This window comes from Halichoerus grypus, chromosome 2 (genome assembly GCF_964656455.1).
Source record: "Halichoerus grypus chromosome 2, mHalGry1.hap1.1, whole genome shotgun sequence".
NCBI classification, from domain to species: Eukaryota; Metazoa; Chordata; class Mammalia; order Carnivora; family Phocidae; genus Halichoerus; species Halichoerus grypus.
This window is the reverse complement of record NC_135713.1, coordinates 172,066,411-172,088,387: the sequence shown is the minus strand read 5'-3', so window position 1 is coordinate 172,088,387 and position 21,977 is coordinate 172,066,411. Positions and strand designations below refer to the sequence as shown.

General features: G+C 44.1%; 1 protein-coding gene across 3 annotated transcripts in view; it reads left to right on the top strand.

Moving 5' to 3' along the window:
- Positions 1-7,868: 7,868 nt before the first annotated feature.
- Positions 7,869-21,977, top strand: part of RFFL (ring finger and FYVE like domain containing E3 ubiquitin protein ligase) — a 63,545-nt gene continuing 49,436 nt past the window's right edge. Inside the window, exon 1 of one of the 3 annotated variants that reach the window (XM_078063617.1) lies at positions 7,869-8,037. The gene's annotated coding sequence lies outside the window, so the exon portion shown is untranslated. Of the gene's footprint in view, positions 8,105-21,977 lie in introns of all 3 variants that reach the window. The other 2 variants (XM_036078718.2, XM_078063610.1) reach the window with 2 other exon arrangements.

Below are 21,977 nucleotides of genomic sequence, written 5' to 3'. Positions count from 1 at the left end.
TCAGAATTGTTTACTGTCCACATTTTTTACAGGAAGTTCGCCTTTCTCGGTTAGAGAGCCTGTCGTGATTAATTAGTTGTGTCTTGGCTGCAGGAATAGGGGGCAGAGTTCCGGGGGGAAGATAGGACATGAAGATGATGAACATAGCAGAGACAGAAGCAGGAAGCATGGAGGATTGGGAGTGAGTGGCAGACCGGCTCCAGGGTATCTGCCTGCGTGAGGAAAGGGTTGGGGAGCCTAGGACTGGGGGGAGGCTGGCCCTGCTGCCTGCAGAAAGGACCCCAGGAGAAACGAATCTTCCATATCCTCATACCATAAGTGGTCGGCTCATTTCTGCAACCATCATAGGAAATGGGACGTTAAGCGAGGGGATGGAAAATCCCTGCCACTCCTACTGGGGGGTCTCACCAATCTCCCAAGCATTCTGTTTTTGTGGAACTTGGGAGTGTTTTTGCAGTTTTTCTCCGCACGGCCTTCCAGGCAGGCACAACCTACTAGTGGGAGTGGGCATTCGAGGTGGAGCCTCGTTGCCCTCTCTGCCCTGGGCAGATCTGCCATGTTCCGTGTATGTTGTGAGTCAGGACCCTGGAAAAATGGGGTCTGAGAGGCCTGTAAAGACCATGTGCCCCACACTGTCACTTAACAGGGAAGCTGAGGCCCAAAGAGGAGAAGTGACGGTCCCCGTGGCAAAGCAGCAACTGACACCCAGGACTCCTGATTCCTAAGCCAGACTCACTGGGTCTCCGTCTTGCCTTTAGTTTCCCATCTGCGCAGCTCTCTTCCCACCAGGTACTAACCCCAGCTCAGGGTGCCAGGGCCATCACCACGTGGCCTCGCTGCTCCAGACCACCTGTGACATCCTGCAGGACCTTGTCCCTCACAGCTTGCTTCCTCCTCGGACCTTGCTCTCAGACCAGAGCTTTCTCTCGCACTGCCTGCTGCCCCTAAACACGCCACTCGGGGCTCACTGCACTGAGCAGTCCCCCTCAAACCAGGCTGCCTCTTGTGCCCAAGCACCTCTGGCTCCCTTTGCTGATGCATCGGCCTCTGTGTCTGGTGCACACTTACCCTGACAGCCTCCCTTTTTATGCATCAAGTATGGTCTAGATAGACATCAGAACCTCTCTCTATCACTCATCTTCCTGTGCACTTGTTGCCCATGAGCTCAAGAGCCTTTTTTTTTTTAAGATTTTATTTATTCGAGAGAGAGCACGAGTGGGGGGAGGGGCAGAGGCAGAGGGAGAAGTAGACTCCCCACCAAGCAGGGAGCCCCACGTGGGGCTCGATCCCAAGACCCTAGATCATGACCTGAGCCAAAGGCAGATACTTAACCGACTGAGCCATCCAGGCATCCCGAGCTCAAGATCCATTTCAATTTTTCTTTTCCTCTCTGCATAGTCTGGGAGCTCAGTAATGGTTAACTACATGAGTGGGTGGGCTTTCGTGCATTTTAAAGGTGGCAAAGGAGGAATGCAGGAATGTTTTTCTTCTGATCTAGTCATTAAGTCCCCAAAGTATCTTTTTATGTATCTTTCTAGAGAGGACTCCTGTATGTCCCAAGTTTGAGATTAGACAAAATTAATATTGGGTCCCTACTGTGGGCTAGCACTTGATGACTTTAAGTCAGGCACCTGAACTCCCAAAGACTCAGGCAAGAGGTCCATGTATCATTGAGGCTGCTGTCCACTGCAATTAACAAAACCTGGCTTAAAGAGGCTTCAACAATAAGGACATTATCTCCGATTACGTGAAGTCCAAGGTTGGCTCATTCAGTGGCTCAGTGTGAAGGAGTGTAAGGTCCCTTTTCTCTTTCTGCTTTGCTCTCCTTTTGTGTTGGTTTTGTCTTCAAGCTCATGCTCCTTCTTAAGGCCTGGGTGTAGCCATTCTGAGTATCAATCCAGATATGACAATATCTACAGGCAGGAACATGATCCTTGTGTCCTTTTAAGTTAAAACTCAACTTCCAACCAAAGCAGACTTACCTCATATCTTATTAGTGCAGAATTGCTTCCTGAACCCACATCGAAATCATGGCAAGGGAAATTGGTCTATGATTGGCTCAGATCAACCAGAAAATAGTCCTGGAGCTGGGGCTAGGGACAGGCTTTCCTTAAACACATGCTATGGCCATCAGAAGGAAATGGGGGTGCTACTAGAAAGGAGGGAGTTGTGTGGAGGAATTGAAGTGTCTGCCATAGTCCAGAAGGCAAGTTTATCAAGGCTTTCATGTGCTTAGGCCATGTACGCATCTCATTTAGATCTTAGGACAGCCTTGTGGCATGGGGAGTCATTCCATTTTACAGACTGTAGGAGTCCAGCAAGGCTGAGGACATAAGGCTAATAAGTGGCAGCACCAGAATCTAAACTCGAATTGTCTCATTCAAAACCCTACTTCTTTCCATCCTCATGCTGCCTTCAGCTGTGAATATGTAACTGTTTTGATAAAATTCTTTTTTATATTCTACCCAGATAGTAGCCAAGGCTACACATCTTGACCTTTTTTTTAGCTTAGCTCACCATAAAAAGCTGGATCAGAGATCTACTTTATCAGCTCTTTCCGATTTCCCCCAGGGAATTTATGAGAGAATGACACACACATGGAGAAGGGAGATATCGTTGGTATTAAAGTGAACTGGAGGGGTACCTGGCTGGCTCAGTTGGAAGAGCATGTGTCTTGATCTCGGTGTCATGGGTTGGAGCCCCACGTCGGGTGTAGAGATCACTTAAATAAACAAAAAAACAAACTTAGAAAGTGAACTGGAGGTTTAGGGGAAAATAAATCTGAATAAAAAACAATGGTCACGGGGGGCCTGGGTGGCTCAGTCGTTAAGCGTCTGCCTTCGGCTCACATCATGGTCCCAGGGTCCTGGGATTGAGTCCCACATCAGGCTCCCTGCTCAGCAGAAAGCCTACTTCTCCCTCTCCCACTCCCCCTGCTTGTGTTCCCCTCTCTTGCTGTGTCTCTCTCTCTCAAATAAATAAATAAAATCTTAAAAAAACAACAACAACACATTCTTCAGGGTGCCTGGGTGGCTCAGTTGGTTAAACATCTGCCTTCGGCTCAGGTCATAATCTCAGAGTCATCAGGCTCCCTGCTGAGCAGGGAGCCTGCTTCTCTCTCTCCCTCTGCCCCTTCTCCCTACTCATGCTTTTTCTCTCTCTCAAATAAAATCTTTTTTTTTTTTAAGATTTTATTTATTCATTTGACAGAGAGATCTAGTGAGAGAGGGAACACCAGCAGGGGGAGTGGGAGAGGGAGAAGCAGGCTTCCTGCGGAGCAGGGAGCCCAATGTGGGGCTTGATCCCAGGACCCTGGGACCATGACCTGAGCCCAAGGCAGAGGCTTAACGACTGAGCCACCCAGGCGCCCCTCTTTTTTTTTTTTAATCGTAAAAACAAACAAACAACAAACACCTGAGATGTGAGCCAGGAAGAGATAAGGGATTTAGAAATGTGCATATCCCACTAGGTTTTTGCTATGTTCCCATGGAATAGTACTGGGTAGAGTTAATACTGTTCAAAGTGGTATGTTGGAGAAGGGTATTGGAGAAGCTTTGTGATGCATGGAGTTTAAATTAGAGCTAGTTATATTATTCATCACAGGTTACCCTCAGGGGTGCCTGGGTGGCTCAGTCAGTGGGGTGTCTACTTTCAGCTCAGGTCATGATCCCAGTGTCCTGGAATTGAGCCCCATGTCGGGCTCCCTGCTCAGCAGGGGAGTGTGATTCTTTCTCTGCCCCTCCCCTCTGCTCATTCTCTTTCTCTCTCTGCCCCTCCCCCCCATGCTCACTCTCTTTCTCTCTCAAATAAATAAAAATTTTAAAAAATGTTACCCTCAAAAAGGTGTTTTTCTCATTTTTTTTCTTATCTTATTGCACTGGCTAGACTAAGGTACTAAGTTGAATAGAAGCACCCATGGCCATTGTCCTGGTCTTGTTCCTGACTTTAGTGTGCTGTTTCCAGTATTTTATCATTAAGGTTCTGTAGGTTCCCTGTAGTGACCTTTTATCAAGGTAGAGACCTCATTGTGTCTCCTGTTTATCCTGCAGAGGGAGGCCAAGTACTGGCCATTACATGGGCCATGCACAGAGCTCGCTCTCCCAGTCGATGGAAGGTCCATGCGTCCTGGAGCTATACAGCTGTACTTCAGTTGCTGCACTAGATTGACTCCTTGAATAGCCTTTGAACCCTAGCCCTTCTCTGCCTCCCTGTAGTTTCTGGGTATAACAGCCTTAATTGAAGACTGGGTTTTGCCAGAAGACAATGGGTCTATGCAGAAAAGAATACAAAGTCAAGGAACAAGATTTTTTAATTTTTCAAAAAAGATTTTTTTTATTTGAGAGAAAGAGAGTGAGAGAGTACAAGGAGGGGGAGCAGGAGAGGGAGAAGCAGCCTCCCCACTGAGCAGGGAGCCTGATGCCAGATGCTAGGGCTTGATCCCAGAACCCTGGGATCATGACCTGAGCCGAAGGCAGACGCTTAACTGACTGAGCCACCCAGGCGCCCCAAGGAACAAGATTTTTTACATCTCAACTAACTCGGTCTTAGCTCTGACACTTACTTGCTGGGTGTCATTGGATGAATCACTTAGACTCTTCAAGCCTCAGTTTCATCTACTGTGAAATGGGGAAAACAATGCCTGCTGCATAGGGTTGCCCGGGTGGCTCAGTGAGTCAAGTGGCTGACTCTTGATCTCAGCTCAGGGTCATGGGATCGAGCCCTGCATCAGGCTCTGTGCTCAGCGGGGAGACTGCTTGAAGATTCTCTCTCTCCCTCTCCCCCTGCCCTTCCCCGTCTCTCTCTCTAAAATAAATAAATCTTTAAAAAATAATAATGCCTGATGGATAGAATTGCTTTGGAGTCATATAGCTTATGTAAAGCACCAAATGCTTTTCCAGGCCTATAATGGAACTAAATGTCATATCATTGTGAAGCTTCCAATGCCTGAAAGGTACTAGTGACAGCTTCGTTCTGTCCAGGCAAGGCCAGCTTCACGGTAGTGTGACCAGTGCCGTTGCACAGAGCCTTGTGCTTACTTTAATACTCTGAAGTATTTGGAAAATACCCTACCATTGATTTCTTAGGGAATAACTCCCTTAGAGAGTTACCTCTTGTAGAAAAATTGGGATTAGCATCTCGTGTCTGTTTATCTCTGTTCCATTCTGGGGTAATAGATACAGCCTCTTTTAGAAAGGAATTCTTTATATTTTCCATAATTTATTAGGTCCAGAGAAGTTAAGAGGGGGCTGGTGAATTGGAATGATGATTTGGGGATTTGGATAAGGAAAAGATCTAGGTTCAAAATGCATTCTGGCAGGGCGCCTGGGTGGCTCGGTCGTTAGGCGTCTGCCTTCGGCTCACGTCATGGTCCCAGGGTCCTGGGATCGAGCCCCGCATCGGGCTCCCTGCTCAGCAGGAAGCCTGCTTCTCCCTCTCCCACTCCCCCTGCTTGTGTTCTTGCTCTCTCTCTCTGTGTCAAATAAATAAATAAAATCTTTAAAAAAAATGCTTTCTGGCCAAATTACTTGGACAAGGTAATGTCTCTGTCTCATTGGTAAAATCTATGTTGCAGGGGAATTATACTTTCCTTATTGGTAAAATTATATGTCTCAGGGGAACTTAACAGATAATTTATGTAAAGTGCCTTTCACAGAATGTCTGGCACATAGTAGGTGCTCAATCACCATTAATTCTTTCAGCTTGTGCCAGAAGTAGCAAAAATCAGGTCACTAGCTCTTACAAGCCATGCTGCTACTAATAAAAGAAATAATATGATTTATTTTTTCACTACTGTTTGGGGAAAGGCATGTGCTTCATAAATATGTATTGGAAAGTACTTAGCAAATGAGTAGAAATAATAAAAATATGTCAAAGTAAACAGCTCCTATAAATATGTCACTTGGTAGACAAATTAGTGTTTTATTACTACTAAATACTATTGCTTGCCGAAAAGGATTTTAGATTACTTGCACAATGGGTACATTATTGAGTGCCTCTGCAGAAGGGCACGCTAAAGATGAAAAATAGTGATGGTGATAATGCTAAAGGTGGAGAAAGGAGGAGTGTGGGTAAATGCAGCTCTGAGACCTCCTTGCTTCAGTGATATGTACATTATTTAGCAACATTCCCATGATTTAACTGTAATATGGACCAGAGGACCCGGGAAAAAAAATGACCTCCAGAGGATGTCATGAATCTAAACTCCAGTCATTGGGTCCAACCAGTGGATTGAGAGCACTTCCCTTTGGAACTGAGCACTCAGCTTGTAAACTGAGCTTACAAAAACATCTCTGGTCTCACCCCATCCTTGTTCTGGACCTATTAACTTTCTATACTATAATTAACACAAAGAGAAGGAGAGATCAGGTGGAGAATGCTGTGCCTTAATCACAGGTCACAAATCCATTTCAGAAACAAGAGGATGAACAATGTCCTGACATCTCAAGAGGAAAGGAACCAGATGGGGGAAAACAGGAGACAATAAACGCCTTCATGGGGGGAATAAAGCCCTGGAGAGAAGCAGAGAAGACAGAATTCCATCAAGGAAAGTTACCAAAGTAGCCAGGTAGGAAAAAGATGAGGGGCGGGAGGCCTCTAGAAGGCCAGTATTTCCATGAGTTACTGGGGGTGGAAAGACCTGGTTTCAAATTTCAGCTTGGCCTTTTTCAAATGGTGTGGCTTTGGGCAAATTACTTAACCTTCAGATATTCGTTAATAACATGGGAATAATAGTACTCAGTTTGCTGGGTTGTGAAGATTAGAAATACTTGTGGAGTGACAGTCCACATGTATAAATGATAGTGTTTTTATGTCATTTTTTCTCATGATAGTCCTTATTTTAAAATATAAATTGCTCAGAACAACTGTGGGAGGTTTCGATAGGAACCTAAAAGCAGAAGAAAATTGTGTCATTAGACATGGTCAGAATAATGATTAGAATGTATATTATTTTCATGACTAGGTATTTTCTTCGTCCACACTGGCTAATGATCCCCCATGCAATCCAGTGCTTTACAGTTTACTAAGCACTTCTAAATGCATTAGCTCATTTAATCCTCATGCCACCCTACCTCCTAACAACCATACCAATTGTTTCAGGGATGAGGAAGCTGGAGTTCAGAGGCGTTAAGTACCTGCTAAAAGGTATAGGGCTGATGAATGTCCGGGGTGGGCTCCTGAGCACAGTCCTTTTCCTTCAACCAAGGCCTTCTCGGAGCAGTTTCCTCACCCTCCTAAGGTAAAACTAACTAACCTTGGGGGGTTAGACTGGGAAATGCTAGATGAGGGAGGTGCCAGCGACCGAGTGGGAAAAGCATGGGTTTTGATGTGTTACACATCTGGCTTCTAGTACCTTCCAGCTACGGGACCTTGAATAAGCTAGTGAACCCTGATGGGCCTGGGTTCCCTCCATTGTAATCTTGGGAACCCTCACCTGCTCATAGCATTGTTGGGAGGAACAATGAAATATTAAAGTGAGGCAACCCGCAAACTCTTACAACGAAACGAGTTCAGGGATGTTAAGGGACTCGCTCAAGGTCACCAAGCTGGACTACCACCTAGCTGAGCCTCGTACGTGGACTCCAGCTCCTCGTGCAAAGTCCGGTGACCAAGGCAACGAGGGGCAGCAGATGCCCTGACACCAGAGAACCGACTCCTCCGCGGCTGGCTGCGGGGCTCAGGTTCAGGCTCGGCCTGCCCCGCCTCCGGCCGCCTCAGCTCCGCCAGGGGGCGCCCGCGGAGGCCACACTCTAGCCCGCCGCGCGCCTCGCCCCTCTCTATGGTGGCTGGGGCACCGCGGGAGCGGAGGCGCGCTCCCGAGAGGGGCGGGGCCGCGCCGGGGGCGGGGCCGCGCAAGGGGCGGGAGCGGCCGGGCAGTGCTGCTGGCGATGGGTGGGGGGGCCAACTTCCTGGGGCCGCCCGTGAGGATGTCGCGACCGCCCCCCGGTGCCCCTCAGCCCCGGAGACGCCGCCGCGGCGGAGCCCGGAGCCCCCTTGCCTGAGGCGCCCGCGGCCCGGATCCGGCCCCTCCCCTCCCAGGTGCGGACCGCCGGGCGGGCGCGGCAGGTGAGGAGGCGGCGGCGGCGGCGGCGCTGGGATACGCGAGGTGCCTGGCCTGGGTGGGGTCCTGGGGGAGGTCGGGGTGGGAGTGCGGCTCGACCTCGGGTCCCGCCGGGCTGTGGTCTGGAGGCGCCTACTCTGTGCGGGGGGCGGCCTGGGACTCTCCCTGCCTCGCTGGAAGTCTCCGCATCCGGGGTAGCTCGCACCTGTCCCATTAAAAGTCCCTTCAAAGAAAGCATTTCACCTGTGCGGGCAGTAACCCGAGACGGGTATCTTCAAATTTCTCCAAAGCCTTACAGACCTGCAGGTTCAGTTGGCTTGTGGGGGAAAGATGCCTCTTTACGGCAGAGGAAACTGAGTCAGGTACGCGGCGGCCTGGTGCCCCCTATAAAGGACCTAGCTTGTCCCTGCTTCCTTGTGGAGGAGCCCTTGAGGCTTCTTGGAAGGAGGGGGCTGGAGTTCCGAGGCTTGGTGGAGAAGTTTGGGAATGTGGGCCCCCCCCCACCCCTCCGCCCACTCTTCCCTGTAGGGATTTGCCCTCCGTTTATTTGAGGTGATGTGTGAGGTCGCCAATGGCCAAGACGGAGAAGGGAAGTGGGGCCCCTCTGCAGCGGGCTGCCCCTGAGACATTTGACCAGGCATGGGGAAGTGTATGGCTAGACCAGGGGAGTCAGAGCATGGCAGGCATCTGTCTGCTCAGAGCTTGATTTCGAGCTGGCAGAAGATACCAACAAGAGCATATTTTCTCCTTTTTGTTGGTCTGTATTTGTTCTAATGGGAGAAAACTGCTTGTGTAATCAAGGAAGATTGTATCAAGCTCCTCCCAGTCTACCTCAGGGAAGAATTATTGTTAGCTTGGAAATAGGGCTTTACCCACAACCGTCACTTTGCACCTTGGCTAAAGGCCACAGTGACCTAATGAATAATCATCCACAGGTGCATGTGGCCTTCTAAGAATGCAGTAAGTTCCTTATTCATCCCTTTTACAGGTGGTTTGGAGGACAGGGAAGACTTCCAGTCACTCCTGTTGCTACAGCTGTCTGGGGAGCCTTGTGATTTTCCCAGTGACAGTTCAAGTTACTGAAATGTGGCCAAAGCTGTCCATTTTTATTGAGCCATTTTTCTAGGAATGGGAGTAGGCAGGGGACACGGTGCTTTGCTGAGTTCTTATACAGAATTCCAGGGTTGGGAGCTGCAGTGTTACTTCCTTTCTGTCAGGGGATTTTAGGTTTGACAACTTCTTTATCCTTTTTTCCTGATTGCGTTCTTTCACATTCAAGGACATAAATGATGGCAGTTATTTCTGAAACGTTATGGCATATTTCCTAATAATTCTGGACTTCAATTCATAAACCAGTTTATTTAGAGGTGTCATTTTCTTAAGTTTGGAAATTGTGTATAATATTTGCAGATTGATGTGGCAGGGCTCTATAATAACTTGATTGTGCTTGAAGAAAATTTCCACGTAATCTAGGACACACACACACACACACACACTTAATGTCTATATCTAGTTACAAAGTTAGCCCACTTAAAACTTACAAATTGGTCAGGTAGACAGCTGTTATTCTGACTGTACATTGGGATCAAAGGCTTTAAATCCTCCAAATTGACTTAATTTAACCAACTCCTAAAATAATATGCACAGAAAAAGAGCTGTTCTCCGATTAGAAATTAATTTGTTTTTAATCTTTCTCATGGCCAGGCTGGTTGACATAACTGCTTAGCACCATCTGATAGGAATGCATCTTTAAGGCCTCTTAAGATAGCAGTGGAAAAGCATTTTCTTTTTTCTTTTTCTTTTTTTGAAAAAGCATTTTCAATTACCAGCGTTTAAAAAGATAAAACAGCAACAATATCAAAAAAAGGCACAATTTCTTCCCTCATTACATGTTCACTGTGATGTTTAATATAGCCACACCCATCTGTAAGAGTATTGTGCCTAGGACTTCCTGGAAACACCTACAGAAACTTAAGGAGTGTTAGGGGGGTGATTCCACCTTGATTTTTTATTCTTATAATAGAACCATTAATATTGCTATTGTTTTAATGGTAGATTAGAGACTTTTATATCAGACTTGTACTGGCCATAGTGTTTATGTTTTGGGATGAAAGTTTTAGCCTCTGCACCTTGGAATCTCATCACCCCTGTAATACAGAACTAAGTCATAACTTAGAGTTTAATGAGAAACATAATTTAAATTGCTATTGGTGAAGTCTCAAGGGACTAGCTGCTTCATCGTTATTATTGTTTGGTAATGATTACTGGTTATTATTTTTGTTTGGTTACTGGTTATTGGTAGTGGTTACTTGTGTTTAGGTAAGAAAGATTTTGGCAATTAAAAGGACAATTTTTTTATTACCTTTTTTTTGGTCTTTTTTTTTTTTAATTGAAGTATAGTTGACACACAAGGACAATCTTTTTATATATAAACACGTGAACTCCCATTCCTTCAATAGGGAAATGGTTTGGTCATTTTCTTGTATTGTGACTTTATATTATTAACAGAGTTTTAAATAGGACTTTTAATAGGACATGAAAGCCATCCCAGATAGGAAGGAATTAGGGGCCTCAGCTCTCCCAGTTTCCAGGATTTATTGGTTGCCATGGTCAGGACAGTGGTTTTATCTAATCCTATAATGCCATTCTTAGTTTAAACCTATTATCTTCCTTTCTCTTAATTAAGATGGTCATGAAGTTCCTTTGCTTTCTCTTCTGCAGGTGGAGTGTTCCACATTTTTTTTTATTTTTTTTTTTAAAGATTTTATTTATTTATTCATGAGAGACAGAGAGAGAGAGAGAGAGGCAGAGGGAGAAGCAGGCTCCCAAGGAGCAGGGAGCCCGATGCGGGACTCGATCCCAGGACGCTGGGATCACGACCTGAGCCGAAGGCAGACGCTTAACCATCTGAGCCACCCAGGCGCCCGAGTGTTCCACATTTTTGATGCATTTGGGCCTGTTAACATTCTGAATTGTAGCTAAACAGTTGGTTGAGAGAATCCTGCATGATTTTAAACATTTTCCTTTTTCAAAGCAAGCATAAAATCTTATGTTTCCTCTGGGGGAAAAGCAGCTTTTTAAATCTGATAGTAAAACCGAAGCTGGTTTTTCCAGCTTTGTACCAATTCGAAATCTTAACCTTTCTTTCCTGGTTGTGCCAATACAGTGACTGGTGACCAGTAGTGAATGATGCACCAGAGCTGTTGGGAGATCCTGAAGTCTTCCTGAATCAGCAAAAGAAGGTCACATTGTATTCAGTGCAGCTTTTGGCCTTTTTAGAGTGTTTTATTGCAAGGAGTTCCCAAAAGCCAGGCGTTCCTTGAAAGCTGCAGTTCGCAGCTGAGTCACTAAGGGGTTCTTTAAAGTACAGATTTCCCAGCCCCACCTCCTGGAGATTTGATTGAGTAGAAAAGTGATGACCAAGAATTTACATTTTAAAAACCACTCTGGCCTCTATTTCCAAAAAACTCCCCAAGTAATTCTGATATACAGCCAGGTTTGGGAGCCACTGCTGCATTGCTTTGAAATTCTTAATAAATGGTTGTCCCTTTAAAAGCATCATTATGTTATCCAGGATGTTTGATTTGCTAGAATAGCCCATTTCCTAGTCATGAAAGATAACAAAGAGCTTTTACAACTTTTATGTAAATTACTTTACAGAGAGGCCCCCCTCTGCTGTATTATCTATCAGGAGTCACGAGGGAGGGTTGGTGAAAGTAGCTTCCTTTATTTCCTGAGTGGACAAATGAATGGTAATGTGGAAACAACTGGAGGTTGGACTCGGTAGTTGAATCTAGTTATGATCAGTGTTGGGTAGGAGGGGTGCCTGGGAACTCTCCGCGTGTAGGACTTAAAACCAACTTGCCAGATGTTTCACTTCTTCATAGCTGAAGCGCTTATGGAAACTAATGGAGGCTTAATAGTCGATACAGCTTAGTCACAGGTCCTTTGCTGAGTTCACGGAAGGAAGAAAAAGTGCTGAAAGTACAGAACCATCCGAGTTAAAACAGAATCGGGCACTCGATATGTTAGGGAATTAAACTTGGGAAAAGCCTAACAGTTTAGGAAATCGACAAACCGGTTATTGAATCCCAGCTCTCCCGCCTCCTGGCCATGCTACCTCAGACCCCTTCCTTAATCTCTGTGAGCTTCATTTTCTTCATCCCCAAGATGAAGATCAAACCTGGTGGGATTGTTAGGTGGATTAAAAGAGAGAAAATAGATTCTTTGTACATTGCAGGCAACTCCATGAATGTTCACTTCTCCTACTTTCTGCTAGGATTTTTATTCCGAAGGCTGAAGATGTCTTTCTAAATCTGGCTTTCTCTGTAACTCTTTCCAGGAGTATCTACTCCATCAGCTCCTTCAGAGTCTATCAGAGTGAGGACTGAAGTTAGGAACTGGATGATAGGGGATGAGAGAGTCCTAGGACACTCAAAAATGTTTTTAGAATGAGTGGAGTGTAGGCATATATCCAGAGTTACTGTCCGCAGGAATGAATTAATAATCTCTGAGTTCAGCCATGTGTATCTATCCATCTGGGTGGCAGCCCGGGCACTCCCATCAGGCCAGGAGGCTGGCCATTAGGGTGGCCCCGTGAAGTAGCAGCTGACATCCATCTCTTTCCTCATCTTCCTTTCTCCCTTTTGGTCTCTTTTGTTTCTCTTTCCCTCTCTCCTCCCTTCCCGTCTTTCAAAGGGCCCTTCCTTTCGACTTGCCAATCATGCCACAATAATCGCAGGCCGGGCCCCTGAAACTGCAGGCGAAAAGAGGTTGCTGGTTGCTAACACCTGTCTCTCAGCTAAATGAATAGGCCCTTTTGTGGGCAGGATGTTTAAAAAGCTGATTAGTACAATGCTGGCTTAAAGGACCTATTAATGATACAGCATATGTAAATCAGAGAGTGATTTAAAGCCATTTTAGAGATTTGTTTCTTATACTAGATATTTATTTTTTATATTGGATTATGATGTTGGTTGAAATTTTATATCTAAACCATGAATCTGTTTATTGCCCAAACAGACTAATTTTTGTCATTTGATTGGGGATCATTTATATTCTAAAGAAGTTCCTACCCTTAAGGGCCTTTGTATTGTTCAGCAAATGTCTAACTAGTGTGTAATACAATTAAAGTTTTGTTCACTGTGCTGCTGACATAATTAGTTTAATTTCTGCTCCTTATATATTTCTCTTGGCAGCTGGGAAATTAAAATACTAGATGTTGCATAAAACTGCTTTTTTGAGGGGGTGATTTTACTGTCAGTTGAATGGACTTAGGCCCCAGGGTACATTTTTTAAGATGTCTTATTCAACTTTCCTGTAATAGTCTTCTTTCTCTCCATAGAATTAATGTATTAAGACACATAATTGGCTATTTAAGCATTCAGAAGAGAGAATGTTTGGCCTTTACCCCGTGATTATATTTTTTTCCCTCCATCTCTTTAGAGGCAATGTGTGTAATTTTTGAAACCCCTAAGTATATTACACTTACATGAGCACGTGACCTTTTGCAAAGACTGGAGAATGGAGTGCTTTTCTCTGATAAGGTGTGTTATATAATTCCCTCCCCAAATCACTGCCCTGTTCTTTTTAGATCATAGTGTTTCAGACCTCATGTGAGCGTGGAAAAGCTGTGACGCCTAGCAAATCCTCTTCACAATTTCTCTGTGATACGTTTCACAGAAATGGCTCTAGTCTTCAGGAACAAGAAGTTGCTCTCAAGGAGACTTTACATTTAATTACTCTAATCCGCACTTCATTTCCTACAGGATTCTTGGAGAGATTCTCACCAAGCTGCTGATTTCATGGAGTCATGACTTAATGCAGGTTTTTATCTCTTGTTAAGGCTTCCAACTTTTTTTTTTTAATGGAAAGTGACCTTGGTCTGGTAATTTCTCCATTGTCCTCGCCTATAAAAAGATAAGCAAAACCGTCTTGCTCCCTCAGCAGCCTTTTTCAGCAGCCACCCCTCGTGCTGCTTTTGAACTCCTAAAAAATTTTGTTGAGCAAGTATTACTTGACTTTTTAAATTAAGCTGGCCCTCTCTGGTGCTGCAGGTCAGGCTTCTATCTCACAGTTTAACGTGCTCAGGCCTTTTCTGGAATTGCATATCAAGAAAGGATTTCATTGTTTCTGGGTTGTGGAGTGGTCAGGGCCCCCTCGGACATCCGTTTGTTTCCACCAGGCCAGTTCTAAAAGTAGGGGAAGCACACCACCCATTTGAACCACCAGAAGCCAGTCTGATTGCTGAAGACATTTTAACTGCCTTGATCCTCTTTAAAGAAATGCTGCCTAGTCATCCTGAAATTTACATACAGGAAGGTAGGCCAACTGGAGGCTCTGCTGGCCTCTGAGTGGTTAAGTATAATTGGTTAGTAATCAGCACCATTGTTTATTTGCAACTGCTGGATTATGTTAAAAGACTTGTAAAAAAAAAAAAAAAAAGGCTTTTCTGCTTTTCTTAAGTAAATGTAGCGTCATCCTCTCCCACCACCTCCTCTTCATGTTTTACTCTTCATTTGCTTTAGAAAATCTTTGCAGTCTCAGTCTAGATCACATGCATACAGAGTTATGGCACAGGAATCAATATATTTGATCCTAAAATGCATAGAAAAGTGTGTTGTCCCTCCAGGATTTTCTGTGAATCTTATCTTTTTTTTTTTTTTTTAAACTTTAATGATGATTAAGACATCTGCTGGAGAAACAACCGGCCCTCATCCTCTTTCTGCTTCCAGCCTTTCCCTAGGTCTTGAGTCAGTGGGGCCACAATGAATTAATTATACTTCCTCTTGACCATGCTAAATTATTATTTTACATGGTGTGGAAGAAGATTCACCAGAGCATAAGCCTTTATTCGAAAATGCTGGACAAAAGGAGCATTCTAGTTTGGAGAAAGAGCAGAGTGTTTTCTAGGGCTTGTTTTAGCAGGATTGGGTCAGCTGAAGTTCAGCTGGTTGGAGCAATCTGCAGTCAAGGACGGTTTTAGGAAGAGGGAGGAATTGTTTTTGCAAATGAGCAGCCATTGTTTGGGCATTTTGGATTTTACAGAGGTGCGGAGAGGGAGACTCAGGGGCTAACATTTTGTACAGTGGGCAGGAGGTGGGGAGGAATAATGCAGGTGCTAGGACTTGCCCAGTCCACAGTGGAAAATTCCTAGTCTTTCAGTTTCTCTCACATCTGTCTACCTTTGTTTCTTCCTTTTGGGCACTGCTAGATTCAGGTACCATTCTTGGTCATTTTATTTACTGATGGAAGAGTTTGCTTAGTCATTCCGAGTGAGAGTTGAAGTTTACCTTCCCTAGTGTTTGCTATGGAACAGGTGGGGAGAGGGGTGCCAGAATATTCCCAGAGAGTTGGACAGAGGCCACTCCACCTTGCTTACGACCCTCACCATGTAGTTGGACCCAGCACTCCCCGTGACTCTGAATCATCCATCCCCATGCCTGCTGGTCTAGTTCAGGACTGGATTGTTGACACAGTTGCAGACCGGCAGCTTGATGAATAGGGACAGTGAGCCAGCTAGTTACTGGGGGACATAAAAATGATAGTAATTCTGCCGCTTCACCTCCAGATGATCTTCATCAGATTCCTAAATTTTATTTATTTAATAAAATTTTTCATACAGCACATGAACATGTCTCTTGTACTACCAAAACTAATACTAAAAAGGAAAATACATTTGCAATTACATCTCAGTTGGTTTTTATTTGAGATGCAGGCTGTCCACACCTGCGCTGTTACTTGTGGAAAAGCTCGCAAACAGCAGCCTGAGATCTTTCTCCAAACATAAAAATAAGCCACTGGTTTTATTTGGAAGGGATTGGTACAGAACTCAAGAGTTCTGAATATCATTTCAAGAAAGCAGTTTTTGATGCCATAGAATGTAAATATTTACATGTATTTTAATTTACATTTGGTCTTTCCAACCAAACATCTTTTTTTTAATATTTTTTTTTAACCTCTTTGCCCAACTTGGGGCTCGAACTCACAACCCTGAGATCAGGAGCTGTGCACTCCACCGACTGAGCCAACCAGGTGCCCCCACCAAACGTCATTTTTTAAAATGGGGAAAATTTGGGGCACCTGACTGGCTTGATCTCTTGATCTTGGGGTGGTGAGTTCAATCTCTATACCTTGGGTATAGAGATTACTAAAAAAAATAAATAGGGGCCATTGGGTCGCTTAGCTGAGCAACCCACTCTTGATTTTGACTCAGGTAATGATCTCAGGGTCATGAGACCCCTGTTGGACTCTGCGCTGAGTAGGGAGTCTGAGATTCTTACTCTCCTCCTGCCCCTCCTCTTACTGGTGTGCACTCACTCTCTCTAAAATAAATAAACCTTTAAAAATAAGTAAATAGGGCGCCTGGATAGCTCAGTTGGTTAAGCCAACTGCCTTCAGGCTCAGGTCATGATCCTGGGGTCCTGGGATCGAGTCCCACATCGGGCTCCCTGCTCAGCAGGAAGTCTGCTTCTCCCTCTGACCCTCTCCCCTCTCATGCTCTCTCTCACTGTCTCTCTCTCACATAAATAAATAAAATCGTAAAAAAAAAAAAAACTTAAAAAAACAAACTTAAAAAAATGGGGAAAAGTTGAAATTTGTTGTTACATATCACAAATATTATAAAAGCATATTAAAAAATGCTTTCTGTAAGTTTTAATATCCTGATTTAAAAATATTCTTTACCTAAGATAATTTTTTTATCAGGGATTACACACAAATTACGACCTTTTTTTATTCCTAAAAACATTGGTAACATCATCTATTGCAGATCTCAAATTTTAGCGTGCACCAGAATCTCCTGAGCACTTGTAAAAAATCCAGTTTCTTGATTCCTAGCCTATACTTACAGAATCAAGAGTGTTTGGGACTGAAATTGGGGATTCTGATGGCAACAACCACGATCATAGTGGTGATGATGTTGAGAAACTCAGAAATTCGGGGCTGCCTTTATTTTGCAGAGGAGGGATTTAAGGCACAGAGGAATTTAAGGCACTTTGAACAACATTGTTCTAGGTGGTTCTGAGGACAGTGAGATCATTTTCTTCCTTATGCTACCTGTAAATGAAGCAACCAGCTGAGGACTCCATTCCTACTTGGGGGAAGAAGTTCCATCGCCTCTTGATTTACTAGATCACAACCACAATTTTTATCCTTGGAGATTAGGTGAGGGATGCTTGCTTACCTTTAATATGCTTAAGAATAAGTCAGTAGAACTTGCATTTGGTGTCTGTATCAGGAGGGATCTTGACCTCTTTTGACTAAATACTAAAAAGGAGTTTTCAACTTCTTGGCCTTTACTCACCATGAATAAAGCTGCTTAAAGGTAGAAGACAAAATTTGGGGGCATACAGTTTTTTTTTGAGGCACTAAAGTTTGTGTTTGCTTTTTAGAAGCCTTTTATAAGTAGTCTAGGAACAAGTATTATTTGTGTTCATGTAATGTCAAAATGAATGTTGATACAGAGCAGGGGGGAAAATATCTCTGCATGCTTTGCATCCTGGTTTAATTGCTTAGTTGGATAAAATGTCAAACTTGATAGATTATTGGAGCTGTTATTTTGGTGGTTAAACAAAAATGAAACTGTTGTGGATGTTGGCAAAGAACACTGCTCCCTGTGTCTTGACTTTGCATTGGAGAAAGTTTCAATTGTTTTGAAGCAATACTAGTTAGAAAATGCTGCTTCTGTCGCTCCTAGCACAGCTGTCCAAACTACCAGCTCTACTGGGGCCTTTGGACAAGCATTATTGAACAATTTTGGAAACAATTTATGTTTCTGATCCCAAAATGTCTGGTTGTCCCCTGAATAGTTGGGACGCCTAGAAGTGGAGAAAGGTATGGCATCTTGTCTAGATGATTCAAGTCCAAACTTTTTTTAAGTGTCTCTAGAACAATCTCCCATCTTTCTGACTGGGGCGGGGTGGGGGTTGGGGCTGTGAAGAGAATATTGCCTTCCCCCGTCAGTGACCATTCGGGAGGATGGCATGCTCTCGGGCTGTGTGGCAGCCTACAGAGGATTTTGGTTATTATAACCTTGATTAAGAAAGAAGGATAGGGAACATGAGTGAGGGTACAGATGTTTTTGAAAGTCTGTGCCTGCTGTGTGAAGCCTTGAATTTTCACTTTGAACATTTCATTTGGGAAAGGATGTTATAAAACTGTCTTTACAAAACAGTCCCCTTTCCTATTGAAATCATATGTTGCCCACGAGAGAGCTCGGGAAGCATTAGGCATGCTCAGCAGGGTGTATTTTACTCATTCCATTGTGTAAAATGATACATTTTTCTGAATGGGATTGTATGCATTCTTTGGTGGGAGTTAGGAGAAGGCTTACTTGTGTTTAAAAGTAGGAGAGAGCTTTGTGTAAGACTGACATTTCTTTTGCTGTGTGATACTTGTCTTTGTGCCGTATTTTACCTGTGTAAGAATTACCGACAGTCGTTGTGTACTGGCTGTGTGCAGGGACTTTACTATAGGAACTTATTTCATCCTCCCAACACTTTTATGAGGCGTAGTATCTGTGTTCCACAGATGTGAAAACACTGCACAGAGAAGTTACGTGACAGGCCTAAGGCCACACAGTGTTTGAGCCTTTCTGGCTGGAAAGGCCAGGCTCTCAATCACCAGGCTATAGTGGCCTCACTCCACTGGCTCACCTATGGTGATTAACTTTTCAGAGCAGGTCTTCAGAAGTAGGTTCCATTTCATATAGTGGTGGGCTTTGAAATTTTTTATACGTGGGCCTCCTTGTGTGGAATGTGATTTAAAAATGGTATTAATAATACTTGTTACGTATTCTAGTTTTGGTTCTGTTAGCACTGAAGGATTGCTTTATAGTTTATTCCTAATTCTAACATTATAATGATATTTGATGTGTAAGCCAGTCACCCTTAAAAGCACATTTGGCTAAGCACCTAGAGCCCTGGCTTAGAGGAGAATTTGTTGGTGGCAGTTCATTTTTCAGTTTTTTTTTCTTGTGGGGGGAGTGTGTTCCTGTTTGTCGATAGGCCTTCTCAGTAAAGTGCCTTCTACATAAGATGTATAGATGTTCTGGCCTCATGTTGTAAGTGATAGTGGCATAAATGATGACAGACCACTTTCAGGAAGAAGCCCTGACCAGCAGAGAAAGTAAAACTTTGCTATCCGGGCTTGAGACCTGTGTCTTGCTTCCCCTACTCTGAGGCCCTGTGAGGACTGGCCCGAAGAATCAGAGGAAGCGTCCCTGAAAGTTTTTCTGCTAACCTCTCCCTCGCATTTTGGAGACTGCTCCTGAGACTTTTGTAAGAAAAGCTGTGGTCAGAAGCCTGTCAAATGTGAGCTGCCCTGCCTGGTAACCACGTCTTTCACAATTTCTTTGTCTAATTGCTGCAGTGTTCCGATGCTTTTGATTTCAAGCAGGACAGTTCAGCTGAATGCTGAGCTGGAACTACCGCAGGCTTCACTCTGCGCGGGGTTACTTCTGCCTTTTGGCTCATTACTCAAGGCTCAGATGCAAATGCAGGGAGGGATGGGGGCGGGTAATGCCTGAAATGTATGTCAGGTGGTTGGGTGAGCAACTGATCCATGCTTAAAGAGTCTTCCCCCTCACCCCCCAGCATAGTAGGGACTGCAAAATAATAAGAAATGTGCTTTGTTTTACAAACTTTTCGCCTTTCTGGGTTCCCCATAGTGATTGGACAGTGGAATGAGTAATTGCACTATGAGAGCCACATCATCCCTAATCCTTGGCAACCAGCAATCTCTTCTCTCTCTAATTTTGTCATTTCTGAAGTGTTATGGAAATGGATCATAACAATATGTGACCTTCTGAGATCGGCATTTTTCATTCAGCGTGACGCCCTCCAGCCAAGTTGTGTGTAGCAATAGTCCATTCCTTTTTATTGCTAAGTGGTATTCCTTGGTGTGAATGGGCCGCAGTTTCTCAACCATTCACCTGTTGAAGGGCATTTTGTGGTTTCCAGTTTTTGGCAATATAAATAAAGCCATTGTGAACATTTGCGTACAGGTGTTTTGTGGACACAGGTTTTAATTTCTCTGGATTAAGTGCCCAGGAATGCAATTGCTGAGTCCGATGGTGAGTATCTGTTTAGTTTTTTATTTTTATTATTTATTTATTTATTTATTTTTTAAAGATTTTATTTATTTATTTGACAGAGAGAGACACAGCGAGAGAGGGAACACAAGCAGGGGGAGTGGGAGAGGGAGAAGCAGGCTTCCTGCTGAGCAGGGGGAGCCCGATGCGGGGCTTGATCCCAGGACCCTAGGATCATGACCTGAGCCGAAGGCAGACGCTTAACGACTGAGCCACCCAGGCGCCCCTCTGTTTAGTTTTTTTAAAGAAACTGCCAAACAGTTTTCCAGAGTGGCTGTACCATCTTACAGTCCCACCAGCAATGTAGAAGATTCAGTTTCTCCACATCCTTGCCAGCATTCGGAATTGTCACCATTTTTTATTTTAGCTTTTCTACTAGGTAGAAATCTGGTTTGTAAGTTCATAAGATAACTTGGTAAAACTGACCTGACTGATGAAGAGCAAAGATTTTTGAGTCGTGTGTTGTTAGCATGCTTCATGGTTCTGCCTCTGTACAGCATTCAGTGGTCTGTTGAGTTGCTCTTTAATCCCCTGGCTGTGGTTTCCTTGAGAGAGGGAAGAGCAACCAAAACTCACTGTGAGGGAAGCAAGAACTGTGAGCATGAGACTGTCTCCCTTTACCCGATAGTACCTAGCACAGTGCTGCCAGTGAAGGTGAACGAACGGTGCTATCCCCAAATTAGCATTTCTGGTAAATTCTTTAGAAGTGTGCCTCAATGAATATAGCTTTAAATACGCTGAAAATTTGGCTTAGAATGGCCTTGCCAGCTTGTTCAAAGTGTTTCATTTTGTCAAGTGATCCTATTTCTGGTAATATTAATTAGCTTATACAGCTCATTTTAAAATACTAAAATAGCACAGAAGTATACATATAAAGCAGAAGGTAAACATCACCTTTACCAGAAGTAACTACTATTAAATGGTTCTAGACTTTTTTTTAAGACTTTATTTGAGAGAGAGAGAGAGAGCAAGCTTGTGCATGCACAAGTGGGGGGGAGGGGCATAGGGAAAGAATCCTCGAGCTGACTCCACACAGAGCACAGAACCCGATGCGGGGCTTGATCTCACAACCCTGAGATCATGACTGGAGCCGAAACCAAGAGTGGGAGGCTTAACCGACTGAGCCACCTAGTGGCCCTAATGGTTCTAGACTTTTAAGCTATATGTTTTGTATCTTTTTTTTCCACTCTATGTATATATATCTCTGTGTGTGTTTGTGTAGTCCCCAACTGCTGTTCTGTTAATGCTTTTTTTGTTTTCAATGGATAATGTATTATGGGCATTTTCCCTGTGATTTTTTTTTTTCTTTTTTTAAGCGCTTCAGCCTGGGACCATGCTGCATTCCTTTCTCTAACCCTTTTTTTGTTTTCTTATAAAAGGGTTGAGGGGCGCCTGGGTGGCTCGGTTGGTTAGGCCTCTGCCTTCGGCTAAGGTCATGGTCCCAGGGTCCTGGAATAGAACCCCACATAGGGCTCCCTACTCAACGGGGAGCCTGCTTCTCCCTCGCCTGCTCCCCCTGCTTGTACTCGCTCTGTCTCTCTCTCTCTGTCAAATAAATAAATAAAATCTTAAAAAAAAAAAGGGGGGGGGTTGAGAGATACCTTTAAAAGACCGAAACAAAATATATTTTATTCCTTGTTACGTGGGTTTGGGTTGAAATAAGGTTGTAGCTTTATTTGCAAGGAAATCAGTAAAATTCTGGATGTTAGGATCTGCCTATCTGCTTTATTATAAATAATGCAGGTCTGATTTTATGAACCTTGAAGAAAGCAAGAACTGTGAGCACAGTAATCTTTGGAGAATGTACAGTCCTTTGGGTATTAGTCT